The following is a 13,518-nucleotide window of genomic DNA, read 5'->3' as shown; positions in this document are numbered from 1 at the left end:
GAGGACCCACTCATGCAGTCTGGGATACCCGCTGGCCGCCGCCACGCCCCCCATGTACTGACCCCATCCTGCGCCCTCCGCGAGTGACCCACGCAGTCCCTTACAGACAGCAATGATCATCCTTCCTTCGGCAGCAATCTTGTGTGCGGCGCCGGCACAGGACCTATGATGAGGGCACATGACCTGTGATGAGGTCACAGGACCTGTGATGAGGTCACAGGAGGGGAGGATTCAGGGGTCACATGATCAGGGTGGCTGTAGGACTCTGCTGTGCTGGTCGCTCGTCATTATGGTGCTGGTCTGGACTGTCTGGATGAGGTAAAGTTTGTTTGGGACAGTCGGGTCAGGAGGGGTTTATAAGGTGGATGTTGCAGAGCCATGTGTGTAATTGTGTGGGGTCAGGAGGGGTTTACAAGGTGGATGTAGCACAGCCGTGTGTGTACTTGTGTGGGGTCAGGAGGGGTTTACAAGGTGGATGTAGCACAGCCGTGTGTGTACTTGTGTGGGGTCAGGAGGGGTTTACAAGGTGGATGTAGCACAGCCGTGTGTGTACTTATGTATGGGGTCAGGAGGGATTTACAAGGTGGAAGTAGAGCCGTGTGTGTACTTATGTGTGGGGTCAGGAGGGGTTTTGTCTAGTTTCACACTAGCGTATCTTCCACGCAGCGCACGGTGCTAGTAGGATTGCAACATGGTGCGTTCGGCACACCTTCAAAAGTGCGCAGCGCACGCAAAAATCCTACTAGCGCACGGTCTGCGCACCCTATTCTAAAGATAGGGTACGCAGATCGCATGCAGCGGGGTGCGATAGTAGGAGGAGATGACCGGATGGGGCGGGGCTTAGCGGCGCCATGTGGAAGATGCGCTAGTGTGAAACTAGCCTAACAAGGTGGATGTAGCAGAGCCGTGTGTGTACTTATGTTTCGGGTCAGGAGGGGTTTACAAGGTGTACGGAGCGGAGCCGTGTGTGTACACGAGGTGTACGGAGCGGAGCCGTGTGTGTACGCGAGGTGTGCGGAGCGGAGCCGTGTGTGTACGCGAGGTGTGCGGAGCGGAGCCGTGTGTGTACGCGAGGTGTGCGGAGCGGAGCCGTGTGTGTACGCGAGGTGTGCGGAGCGGAGCCGTGTGTGTACGCGAGGTGTGCGGAGCGGAGCCGTGTGTGTACGCGAGGTGTGCGGACCGGAGCCGTGTGTGTACGCGAGGTGTGCGGAGCGGAGCCGTGTGTGTACGCGAGGTGTGCGGAGCGGAGCCGTGTGTGTACGCGAGGTGTGCGGAGCGGAGCCGTGTGTGTACGCGAGGTGTGCGGAGCGGAGCCGTGTGTGTACGCGAAGTGTGCGGAGCGGAGCCGTGTGTGTACGCGAAGTGTGCGGAGCGGAGCCGTGTGTGTACGCGAAGTGTGCGGAGCGGAGCCGTGTGTGTACGCGAAGTGTGCGGAGAGGAGCCGTGTGTGTACGCGAGGTGTACGGAGCCGCATGTGTACTTGGTGTGCGGAGCGGAGCCGTGTGTGTGAGGTGTACGGTACAGAGCCCTGTGTGTACGGAGCTGAGCCGTGTGTTTATGGAGCGGAGCAGAGCCGGGGGTGTACGGTGCAGAGCCGTGTGTGTACGAGGCATACAAAGCGGAACCGTGCGTGTACGAGGTGTATGGTGGGGAGCATTTATACCTCCCAAGTCCCAACAGTCCCGGATCCAGAGAGACAGTCCCAATTTTGAGAGAGAGACTGCCCCAGCTGGGAGCTTACTTTTCCCGCGGACACTCTTTCTCTTCTCTCTCTCTTCTTTCTTTCATGCGTACACTACTAATCTGTAGCCTCCTTCACATGAACTTGTTTTGCCACAGAGCGAGTGTCCGTGTGGATCCCATGCGTGTCCGTGTGAGCTACACGGAGACAAGTCCGTTTTTGGCCGTCACCACGGATGTCACACAGCATGAATCGTGGTATGTGTTAAGGGGGGGGCCTACTGAGACTCTTTCGCCCGGGGCCCTCAAAAACCTGGAGCCGGCCCTGCATAGAGCAATGTTGTAACGGAAGGAAAGGAAGGGGTAAAACAAGAGCAAACGAATGTTCAAGAGAAAATAAACTAGGCTGAGCAAACGATGGGGCCCGACTAACTAGAAAGGATAGGAAAGGAAAGCCACTGTCTGCAATCTGCCAAAAAACCCTACCAAAATAATGTCCAACACGTCTGATAGCAAAATTAACCCTGAAGTCACTAGACTTCTCCCACTATATCAGCACTCTGAAATATTCTGAAACAGAGCAAAAAGAGGCCAATCTAATAAGGGACAAAAAGGCAAATTGGCAAATACAGATAAATAGGAGTGGAAATTCAGCATGGCCACAGCAGGGGCAAGCTGACCACACAAGAAACTGAATTGACCAACAAGCGCAAGTGTGAACATTAGCAAAAAACAAACTTAACTTGAGAAGACTGGAAGAGAGCTGAAGTCCAAGACCTGAGAAGCAGACTGAATCACCAGTACCAGGATAGGGCGTCTGCTGTCTTATATCCAGTCTGATACTCCAGCATGTGCCTCTCCCTCTCTGGTTGTCGCTGCTGGCGGCGAGCGATGGTGGACGCTGGCTTGCACGATGCTGGCACTCCCTGGACAAAGCACTCTTCTCCCTGGCTGCTGTCACTGCTGGACCCACAGTCTCCTCAGCACAGCAGTCCCTGCCCTTCTGATCTGCAGCAGCACGGCTCTGCTCTGCTGCGATCCCTCTGCGGGCAAAGGGGGCGTCCTCTACATGGCCTGTCACAGCGCCTATATTCGGTGGTGAGGGAAGGGGAACCAGGGAGCGCCACTCACCGCTCTGCACTTCGTCGGCGCCAAACTGTCCAGTGCGCGCTTTCTGCTCTTATCCCCCCACTGCTGTGCACACTTTTCTCCTCTCACCCTCCGCCCCCTTCTCATAGCAGGAAGCTCCGTCTCGCTAGGGCTTCCACCAGGCAGCAGGGGAAGGTCTGCCTCACTAAAGCTTCCCCACGGGAACAGAGGATGCAGCCTCTCTAGTTCCGGACCCGGCATGCAGGCACCCCCCCTTACACCATGGCAACAATCGGCCCTTGCGATGATTTTGCGGATGCGCCAATGGAATGGGAGATGGAGCTTATTCCCTAAATGCTGCGAGCGATGCTGGAGGTCGAGGAGTCATGTTTGGGGCTGGAATCATGGGGAAAAAGCTGGTAAGGCCCTTTAAGGTTCCTGAAGGTGTTAAAATGACCTCTGCAAAGTATATAGAATTTATGACTGACAACTTTCTTCCATGGTATAAAAAACAGAAACGTGCCTTCAGGACCAAAATCATCTTCATGCATGACAATGCACCATCTCATGCTGCAAAGAATCCCTCCGAGTCATTGACTGCTATGGGCATAAAAGGAGAGAAACTCATGGTGCAGCCACCATCTTCCCCTGAACTCAACCCTATAGAGAACCTTTGGAGTATCATCAAGCAAAAGATCTATGATGGTGGAAGGCAGTTCACATCAAAACAGCAACTCTGGGAGGCTATTCTGACTTCATGCAAAGAAATAGAAGCAGAAACTCTCCAAAAACTCACAAGTTCAATGGATACAAGAATTGTGAAGGTAATAGCCAAAATCAAGTGGGCACCATCAACACATGATAGGAGTAGGATTACTCATTTGCATGAAAAATCATTGAAACCACAAAAGAGAAAGTACTTGCATAGACTAAGGATCACCACAAAATATGAAAAAAATACCAAAGTTTTTATTTTCAGACCAGAAAAAACACGTTTAAAAACATTCAAAAACGTCCACAAGAACATACATTATTGATCCAAAATCAAGAATATAATATTCAAGAAAGTCTCCACTGGCTACAAAATCTCTTAATACACAGAGTTCATGCATAATATCATATAGAAAAACACTGCTAGACATATTGCATGATAACATTCACACCTGAACAGCAGGAGATAAAAAATGAATCTGGCAAGAACATAGTTAATAGGGCATAGCCCAAATTGCCTCTGACCCCTGGACAATAGCATTCAGCCTATAGAACTCACCCAAAAGAATTGTGAAGGTGATATCAAAGAAGGGTTCCTATGTTAACATGTAACCTGGCCTGTTAGGCCTCTTTCACACATCAGGTTTTCGCCGTCAGGCGCGATCCGGCGCTTTTGACAGAAACCGGATCCGGCGAAATGCAATGCCGGATCCGGTTTCACCCCCATTGACTTGCATTTGCGCCGGATCGCGCCGGATGGCCATGCGTTTCATCCGGTTTTCGCCGGATCCGGCAATGTGTCGCAATGTGTCGCGATCCGGCGTCTGGAAAAAACGTCTACTGTAACGTTTTTTGTCTCCGGCGAAAAAGCCGGACACGCCGGATCCGGCGCGTCCGGCTTTTTCACACAATGAAAGCCTATGAGCGCCGCAATGCGCTTTCGCCGGATCCGGCGGCCGGATCCGGTTTTTTGGTCTGAGCATGCTCAGTAGCTCTGCCCACAAGACATATATAAAAGCAAGACAGTGGGACCCACAGCCACACCCAACATGCCACCCAAGAAAGCAACCAAGCGAAGCAGGAGAAGGCAGGAGACCACTGCAGCACCATCAGCACCACCACCACCCCAAATGGAGCAGCAAATAGAACATGCTGAGGAGGGGAGGCCAGCAGCAGATGAGAGACGGTAATTATCAAATCCCCCATTCCTCCAAACTAGGGCCATGGAATATCAAGATATTCATTGGCCCTTTGTTTCTCTTTATTCAACAGCCGCCAAAGAGATGCAGCAGCAGCACCATCAGCACCACCCCAAATGGAGCAGCATGCTGAACGGGAGGGGAGTCCAGAAGCAGATGAGAGACGGTAATTATCAAATCCCCCATTCCTCCAAACTAGGGCCATGGAATATCAAGATATTCATTGGCCCTTTGTTTCTCTTTATTCAACAGCCGCCAAAGAGATGCAGCAGCAGCAGCAGAAATGGCATCACTGGCAGCAGCAATACCCACAGCCATGGAGTCTGGCCATCAACAGGACAGCACATCTTCTTCTGGGAGCCCTCCCTCGCATCGTCAGCGTTTGACGGTAAGTTTTTATTTCCAAAATCCATCATCTCTGTAATATATGTCTATTCATTGCCTTTTATTTCAAAACAGGAATCACAAGATGAAGAGGAGCTCCCAGAAGAAGAAGGAAGGGGTGGACAGACGCTTGGAGTGGGCTCACAATTCGTAAGTTTTTTGCATCAAACGCAGAAACACAACATCACACTACACACAACACATAGAAAACAATGTTCTGCAGACCACACACAGCAAACAAATGCCTACATCCAAACTCATAACATTTTTTGTTTTCTTCTCTAGTCTTCCCAATCTGGTGCTCGGCCAAGAGGTCCTCGCAGTGCCTCCCAGGGTCGTCGGCGACAGCAACGCGGCGGTCACCAGCGTGTAAGTATAAATATTTTTGCTTTGTTTTTTTCCACTTTTTATTTCATTTCTTTTGTGGAGGCTAATTATGTTATTTTTGTCTTTTTCTTTAACAGCCTTCACAGCGTGCTCCCGACTCTGACGGTGAGGATGGAGGGATTGATGTGGACCGCCTCATCGATCTCGTCAGAGAAAGGGAGCCGCTCTGGAATATGGCTGACCGCCGCCACGCTGACCTGATCATTACCCGACGACTCTGGGAGGAAATCTGTTCTCTCCTTGTGGGCCGCTGGGAGGACCTCGAAGCTCGGGACCAGATTAAAGAGCGTAAGTATATACAGTAACGGTTGCTTGATGTAAACCAGTGTTTCCCGAACTCCAGTCCTCGTGGTCCCCACGGATCATGTGTTCAGGATTTCTATTTACTATTGAAATCCTGAAAACATGACCCCTGGGGACCATGAGGACTGGAGTTTGTGAAACACTGATGTTGTATACTAACCACTCCTTTCTCGTTTCAGGGAACAGAATTGTGAATCGGTGGCAGTCTGTGAGGGATCGTTTCAAGAAGGAGTTCAATAAAGAGATGCGGGCCCCGAGTGGATCTGGAGGACGCAGGAGCAAGTACAAGTACGCACAAGCCCTGTCGTTCCTCCGGGAAACAATGCTCACCAGAAGGTAAATATTACACACCACATGTGAAAAAAATGTTAGATGTAACTTTTTTTTTTCAGCCAGGGCCATACCATGTCAGTATTTTAATTGTTTTTTTTTCTCTTTATTCCACAGCACGGTGAGCAGCACTCGGGAGCCTGCACGATTGGACCCTTCTGAGGCGATCCCTGAGGAGACCGGCACCGAGGGACACTTCGACCGCCCCGGTACATCTGCACCTTCCCTGCCTTCCCACACATTCGACCCATCTGTCCCATCCACCAGCACAGGAGCATCGTGGCCGCCTACATTACATGAAGCTGCTGGTGAGGAGATCGCTTTCCCTTTACCCCACCCTTCTGCCCCTGCCGCCTCTAGTACACCTGCGGGTACTGGGCGACAGCGGCAGAGGGGTCAGGAAAAGAGTTATGCGCAAGAGTTATTGCATCTGAATGCATCTTTCCAGAACTGTCTCAAAGTCTTGTCAGAGCAAATCTCCGCAGGCTTTCAGCAGATCAACTCCAGCATTCTGGAGGTGAAGACACTTCTGCAAACCATGCATTCAGAAGCAAGATCTTCGCCAAACCACACCTTTTTCAGGTTGTTGTGGAGCGCATGGAAACGCTCTCTCCTGCCCAGCAGATGCATGTAATGCATTCGTGCCACGGTGCTCTACAGCAGGTTACCTCCCAACCTCCACCTCCCACCACTGTAGTTCCTCCACCTGCACCCCCTCCAGCCACTTTCCATCCTCCCCCTCCTATTACATCTGCACCCCCTCCAGCCACTTTTCATCCTCCCCCTCCTACTACATACCAGCAACCTCCCCAGTACCAGCAACCTCCCCAGTACCAGCAACCTCCCCAGTACCAGCAACCTCCCCAGTACCAGTCATCTCCCCACTTCCAGCAACCTGCCCCGTACCAAACTCCTTCCCCGTACCAAACTCCTTCCCCGTACCAAACTCCTTCCCCATACAACTTTCCATCAACATCATCTGCTCCTACAGTCCCTGCCCAACCCTCCACTCCACCACCCACCACCTCTTCTGCTTCCCACATGTCCACCCATTCTGTAGTTTTTTCCACACCTTCACCTCTAACTGTTCCTTCCCCACCAAGATCCCAGTCCTCTCTCCACACACCCAGTGTCGAAGTGTCCCGCAGCCCCTCCAGCAGTATTTCCACCCCACAGTACACAGAATTGTAATGTGTGTTTTTTGTAATAAAAATGCCCATTGGGTTTAAAACCTTTCTAAAAAAGTTTTTTTGCACTTTAAAAACATTTTACAAAAAAAAAAAAAATTTAAATAAAAGTTAAATTATCGTTTCACAATGGTTGTCTGTCATTTCTTTCTGCGGCGAACTATGTTTTAAAAAAAGGTTAAATACAGGGTATTTCAAAGGTAAAAAGGTATTCAAAACCAGGTATAACTGTGGGTAAATTTTAGCTTTTTGCCACAGTTGTGTTCCTGGTTGTGTTTGAAGCAAAGTATTTCACTTAAAAAGTTGTGTTTATTGTTGGTGATTTCCTACCAATGTACACAACTTTTGTTAAAAGGTGAAATACTTTGCATAAAACACAACCAGGTACACACCTGTGGCCTAAAGGTAAAAATAGTAAGACCATGACAAGATAGCCAACTTTGGTTGGCAAAGGTATATACTGTTGGTCCAGAAGGTACACAAGTTTAGGGCAAAAATCTCTCACACTCTGTCATCCCAGTGTACTCTGCCTTGAGGTGACATAAAGTATAGTGGAAAATTGTCCCTGAAACCGTCACAGAACTTCTAGTGGTAATATTTCCAATGACAACATCCATCTTCGCCAGTAACTTGCTCTTCTCTCCAACCTGCACTTTCTTCTCTACAACCTGTCAAAGAAGGGCTGTAGGAACACGCTATATCTAGTTTTCCAGTAGCCAATCCCGTTCGGAAGGCCACAAGGGTCAATTTTAAAAACCGGATCCGGCGTAATCCGTCGAAAAACGGATAGAAAAACGGATGAACCGGATGAGACGGATCCGGTTTTGTCTGTCAAGAAAAAGACGGATCCGGCAGAAAACCGGATCCGTCACATCCGGTTTTACTAAACATTTGCCGGATCCGGCGTTCCGGCACGACGCCGGATCGCGCCTGACGGCGAAAACCTGATGTGTGAAAGTAGCCTTAGGCCTGTTTCACACATACGTTTTTTAGCTCAGTCGAAATCCGCCAAAATGGCGGAAAATGGATCCGTTGGCGGTTTGAAACAAACGGGTGTCACCGGACCGTTATTTTGACGGGAGAGAGAACTGAGTTTAGGGTTAAATTTCCAGCTGAGTCAATTCCTCCGGGCATGCGCACTGTAAAATGCGGATCCAGCCGGCCAAAAAAACGTTTCATTGTCCATCCGGGCAAGTCAGCGGACGCCAAAATTTTGGCAGATCAGTATAAAAACGGATCCAACGGATGACCTTCCGTCAAGATCTGACCGGTAATGCAACTCAATGGGAAAAAAAACGGCGGATTTTGACTGATGGTGACAGACGGATGTGTGAAAGAGGCCTTAGGCTGTTTTGGAGTTAAATAGTTTTTTGTTCGGTGAATATGACCTAATGCTGCAAATTCCACAAATGAGCATTTTCAGTTCTTTAAAACAGATCAAATGTTTAGAAATTCTACTGTGCCTAATAATTTGGAACAGTGCAATTTGAGTTTTTATTCATTTTGGAGATTATACTGTTATCATTGGGGGTTTCTTCAATAAAATTCGATGTATACTCCAACGGGTGATGACTTTTATTAGACTGACTATCATTTGCATCGAACATTTAGGAAAATTAGAGAAAAATATCATTTGCATAATAATTTGGAACATGGTGTAAATAGCTGTCTACAAATATCTCAAGGGCTGTCACATTGTAGATCATCTCATTTGCACAAGGAAAGACTAGAAGCAATGGGATGAAACTGAATGGGAGGAGACACAGATTAGATATTAGAAAAAACTTTTTGACAGTTAGAGTGATCAATGAGTGGAACAGGCTGCCACGAGAACTGGTGAGTTCTCCTTCAATGGAAGTCTTCAAACAGAGGCTGGACAGATATCTGTCTGGGATGATTTAGCGAATCCTGCTTTGAGCAGGGGGTTGGACCAGATGGCCCAGGAGGCACCTTCACGCTACGATTCTATGATTCTCTCTCTGACTCCAAGCAGTAATCACAATGCTGTGACTGATATCACTCTCCTCTGGACTGGTGTCACCGGCGGCCTGCCTTACATAAGTACTGATCAACATCACGACAAAGAAATCCGGAATGAATTCCCTCATTACCTCCCTGCGTGTCCGAGTGATGGTCGGCATCTGCTACAACGGAGAACACACTTTTATCATAATATTACTAAAAGCGCATTTCCAACATGGGTCTTCCACAACATTTATGAGGCATGAACTGGGCCCAATGTAGAAAACAGCAACGTGGAATCTTGAATCGGCCTTACATATTACAAAACATACAACACAACCCCCGGGAAGACTGGCAAATTGCCCTCTCTTATACAAAGGGATCTTCGTACCTCATGGACTTGTACCAGTTTTCTGTTGGACTTTGTTATATTTGACAGTAAAAACAATAGTGATGAGCGAACGTGCTGGGGTAAGGTGTTATCGGAGCACGCTGGGGGCCGTCGGAGTGTGCTGGGGGCCGTCAGAGTGTGCTGGGGGCCGGGGGCCGTCAGAGTGTGCTGGGGGCCGTCGGAGTGTGCTGGGGTAAGGTGTTATCGGAGCACGCTGGGGGCCGTCGGAGTGTGCTGGGGGCCGTCAGAGTGTGCTGGGGGCCGTCGGAGTGTGCTGGGGTAAGGTGTTATCGGAGCACGCTGGGGGCCCTGTCGGAGCGTGCTGGGGGCCATCAGAGTACGCTGGGGTAAGGTGTTATCGGAGTGTGCTGGGGCCATCAGAGCACGCTGGGGTAAGGTGTTATCGGAGTGTGCTTGGGCCATCAGAGCACGCTGGGGTAAGGTGTTATCGGAGTGTGCTGGGGCCATTAGAGCACGCTGGGGTAAGGTGTTATCGGAGTGTGCTGGGGCCATCAGAGCACGCTGGGGTAAGGTGTTATCGGAGTGTGCTGGGGCCATCAGAGCATGCTGGGGTAAGGTGTTATCGGAGTGTGCTGGGGCCATCAGAGCACGCTGGGGTAAGGTGTTATCGGAGTGTGCTGGGGGCCATCAGAGCACGCTGGGGTAAGGTGTTATCGGAGTGTGCTGGGGGCCATCAGAGCACGCTGGGGTAAGGTGTTATCGGAGTGTGCTGGGGCCATCAGAGCACGCTGGGGTAAGGTGTTATCGGAGTGTGCTGGGGCCATCAGAGCACGCTGGGGTAAGGTGTTATCGGAGTGTGCTGGGGCCATGAGAGCACGCTGGGGTAAGGTGTTATCGGAGTGTGCTGGGGCCATCAGAGCACGCTGGGGTAAGGTGTTATCGGAGTGTGCTGGGGCCATCAGAGCACGCTGGGGTAAGGTGTTATCGGAGTGTGCTGGGGCCATCAGAGCACGCTGGGGTAAGGTGTTATCGGAGTGTGCTGGGGGCCATCAGAGCACGCTGGGGTAAGGTGTTATCGGAGTGTGCTGGGGGCCATCAGAGCACCCTGGGGTAAGGTGTTATCGGAGTGTGCTGGGGCCATCAGAGCACGCTGGGGTAAGGTGTTATCGGAGTGTGCTGGGGGCCATCAGAGCACGCTGGGGTAAGGTGTTATCGGAGTGTGCTGGGGCCATCAGAGCACGCTGGGGTAAGGTGTTATCGGAGTGTGCTGGGGCCATCAGAGCACGCTGGGGTAAGGTGTTATCGGAGTGTGCTGGGGGCCATCAGAGCACGCTGGGGTAAGGTGTTATCGGAGTGTGCTGGGGCCATCAGAGCTCGCTGGGGTAAGGTGTTATCGGAGTGTGCTGGGGGCCATCAGAGCACGCTGGGGTAAGGTGTTATCGGAGTGTGCTGGGGCCATCAGAGCACGCTGGGGTAAGGTGTTATCGGAGTGTGCTGAGGGCCATCAGAGCACGCTGGGGTAAGGTGTTATCGGAGTGTGCTGGGGCCATCAGAGCACGCTGGGGTAAGGTGTTATCGGAGTGTGCTGGGGGCCATCAGAGCACGCTGGGGTAAGGTGTTATCGGAGTGTGCTGAGGGCCATCAGAGCACGCTGGGGTAAGGTGTTATCGGAGTGTGCTGAGGGCCATCAGAGCACGCTGGGGTAAGGTGTTATCGGAGTGTGCTGAGGGCCATCAGAGCACGCTGGGGTAAGGTGTTATCGGAGTGTGCTGGGGGCCATCAGAGCACGCTGGGGTAAGGTGTTATCGGAGTGTGCTGAGGGCCATCAGAGCACGCTGGGGTAAGGTGTTATCGGAGTGTGCTGGGGCCATTAGAGCACGCTGGGGTAAGGTGTTATCGGAGTGTGCTGGGGCCATTAGAGCACGCTGGGGTAAGGTGTTATCGGAGTGTGCTGGGGCCATCAGAGCACGCTGGGGTAAGGTGTTATCGGAGTGTGCTGAGGGCCATCAGAGCACGCTGGGGTAAGGTGTTATCGGAGTGTGCTGAGGGCCATCAGAGCACGCTGGGGTAAGGTGTTATCGGAGTGTGCTGAGGGCCATCAGAGCACGCTGGGGTAAGGTGTTATCGGAGTGTGCTGGGGCCATCAGAGCACGCTGGGGTAAGGTGTTATCGGAGTGTGCTGAGGGCCATCAGAGCACGCTGGGGTAAGGTGTTATCGGAGTGTGCTGGGGCCATCAGAGCACGCTGGGGTAAGGTGTTATCGGAGTGTGCTGGGGCCATCAGAGCACGCTGGGGGTAAGGTGTTATCGGAGTGTGCTGAGGGCCATCAGAGCACGCTGGGGTAAGGTGTTATCGGAGTGTGCTGGGGCCATCAGAGCACGCTGGGGGTAAGGTGTTATCGGAGTGTGCTGGGGCCATCAGAGCACGCTGGGGTAAGGTGTTATCGGAGTGTGCTGAGGGCCATCAGAGCACGCTGGGGGTAAGGTGTTATCGGAGTGTGCTGGGGCCATCAGAGCACGCTGGGGTAAGGTGTTATCGGAGTGTGCTGAGGGCCATCAGAGCACGCTGGGGTAAGGTGTTATCGGAGTGTGCTGGGGCCATTAGAGCACGCTGGGGTAAGGTGTTATCGGAGTGTGCTGAGGGCCATTAGAGCACGCTGGGGTAAGGTGTTATCGGAGTGTGCTGGGGCCATCAGAGCACGCTGGGGTAAGGTGTTATCGGAGTGTGCTGGGGCCATCAGAGCACGCTGGGGTAAGGTGTTATCGGAGTGTGCTGAGGGCCATCAGAGCACGCTGGGGTAAGGTGTTATCGGAGTGTGCTGGGGCCATCAGAGCACGCTGGGGTAAGGTGTTATCGGAGTGTGCTGGGGGCCATCAGAGCACGCTGGGGTAAGGTGTTATCGGAGTGTGCTGGGGCCATCAGAGCACGCTGGGGTAAGGTGTTATCGGAGTGTGCTGGGGGCCATCAGAGCACGCTGGGGTAAGGTGTTATCGGAGCACGCTGGGGTAAGGTGTTATCGGAGCACGCTGGGGTAAGGTGTTATCGGAGCACGCTGGGGTAAGGTGTTATCGGAGCACGCTGGGGGCCCTGTCGGAGCGTGCTCAGGCGCTCTCGGAGTGACTTTGGCGTGCTCGGGTAACATGTTCCAGTCCCCGCGGCTGCATGTCTCATGGCTGTTCGACAGCCACAACCCATGAGTCTGTCTGAATAGGTTTAGATTTGTGCCAACAGATTAGGGTCCATTATGTTACAACATTGATGCTGCACCGACCATCAATAATGCGTCGCATTGTTAGCCGTGACTTGATTTCCATGTAAATTCACTACATTACTAATAAGTCTCCTCCTTATCTCAATCTATGACAAGAACACCCTAGAACACATGAAACCTGAGGACTGTGAGGGAATTCTGAGATTTGTAGTTGCACTGCAGCCAGAGACACCATTAGCAGACACAGATACCCTACAGCAGCTTCTACTGCTCCTCCATTATTACAGCAAATAGTGCAGACCTGACATTTCTAAGAAGAGATGCAGCCATTACCTGTCACTGGGCGGAATATCAGTCAGTTCTGCGGTCCAAACTTCATCAGGAACTTCTTACACTTCCTGGAGTCACAATTCGCTCTGGGCATGCTCATATCAAACCTGCAAGTAGCTGCAGTAGTGCAACGGTCTGACACCTGTTCCCTGTATAATGTCTCCACCTAGTGGTGAAATACTAGAACTACATGTCTGATAATAAAAATCTAAGAGGCGTTATCCATGACTATTTTATATTTTTTACCAGGTGCCTAAAAAACTAACAGGCATGTACAGTAGTTGCTAATTTCCAGGCTGCTCTGTCGATGGGTGTTCTTTTCTGCGGGTCCCCCAGCCAGATTCCCGGGGGCCACAGTGCTTGGGCCGGCTGCCACGTTTTTCCTGCCTTGTC

The 13,518-nt window shown here is 51.5% G+C and overlaps 1 protein-coding gene across 2 annotated transcripts in view; it reads right to left on the bottom strand.

Annotated features, from left to right (window-relative positions):
* The window catches only part of LOC141086501 (ultra-long-chain fatty acid omega-hydroxylase-like), a 115,050-nt gene extending 101,792 nt beyond the window's left edge, over positions 1-13,258 (bottom strand). For both annotated transcript variants that reach the window (XM_073572618.1, XM_073572627.1), the window contains exon 1: positions 13,129-13,258. The gene's annotated coding sequence lies outside the window, so the exon portion shown is untranslated. The remainder of the gene's footprint in view (positions 1-13,128) is intronic.
* Between the last annotated feature and the right edge of the window lie 260 nt (positions 13,259-13,518).

The sequence above is a fragment of the Dendrobates tinctorius genome, unplaced genomic scaffold (genome assembly GCF_039654945.1).
Source record: "Dendrobates tinctorius isolate UK_male_01 unplaced genomic scaffold, ASM3965494v1 ptg000007l, whole genome shotgun sequence".
Taxonomy (NCBI): Eukaryota; Metazoa; Chordata; class Amphibia; order Anura; family Dendrobatidae; genus Dendrobates; species Dendrobates tinctorius.
Note: the sequence above shows the minus strand (reverse complement) of the source record. Positions and strands in the feature narration are given on the sequence as shown.